Raw genomic sequence first — 847 nt, forward strand, 5'->3', positions numbered from 1 at the left:
CATCGATGAAGAACGTAGCGAAATGCGATACCTGGTGTGAATTGCAGAATCCCGCGAACCATCGAGTCTTTGAACGCAAGTTGCGCCCGAGGCCACTCGGCCGAGGGCACGCCTGCCTGGGCGTCACGCCAAAACACGCTCCCAACCACCCTCATCGGGAATCGGGATGCGGCATCTGGTCCCTCGTCTCGCAAGGGGCGGTGGACCGAAGATCGGGCTGCCGGTGTACCGCGCCGGACACAGCGCATGGTGGGCGTCCTCGCTTTATCAACGCAGTGCATCCGACGCGCAGCCGACATTATGGCCTCAGAATGACCCAGCAAACGAAGCGCACGTCGCTTCGACCGCGACCCCAGGTCAGGCGGGACTACCCGCTGAGTTTAAGCATATAAATAAGCGGAGGAGAAGAAACTTACAAGGATTCCCCTAGTAACGGCGAGCGAACCGGGAGCAGCCCAGCTTGAGAATCGGGCGGCTGTGCCGTCCGAATTGTAGTCTGGAGAGGCGTCCTCAGCGACGGACCGGGCCCAAGTCCCCTGGAAAGGGGCGCCTGGGAGGGTGAGAGCCCCGTCCGGCCCGGACCCTGTCGCCCCACGAGGCGCCGTCCACGAGTCGGGTTGTTTGGGAATGCAGCCCAAATCGGGCGGTAGACTCCGTCCAAGGCTAAATACAGGCGAGAGACCGATAGCGAACAAGTACCGCGAGGGAAAGATGAAAAGGACTTTCAAAAGAGAGTCAAAGAGTGCTTGAAATTGCCGGGAGGGAAGCGGATGGGGGCCGGCGATGCGCCCCGGCCGTATGCGGAACGGCTCTTGCTGGTCCGCCTCTCGGCTCGGGGTGTGGACTG

At 61.7% G+C, this 847-nt stretch overlaps 1 pseudogene; it reads left to right on the forward strand.

Annotated features, from left to right (window-relative positions):
* Positions 1 to 126, forward strand: LOC123178150 (uncharacterized; annotated as a pseudogene).
* Positions 127 to 847: the final 721 nt, after the last annotated feature.

The sequence above is a fragment of the Triticum aestivum genome, unplaced genomic scaffold (genome assembly GCF_018294505.1).
Source record: "Triticum aestivum cultivar Chinese Spring unplaced genomic scaffold, IWGSC CS RefSeq v2.1 scaffold79674, whole genome shotgun sequence".
In the NCBI taxonomy this organism is placed as follows: domain Eukaryota; kingdom Viridiplantae; phylum Streptophyta; class Magnoliopsida; order Poales; family Poaceae; genus Triticum; species Triticum aestivum.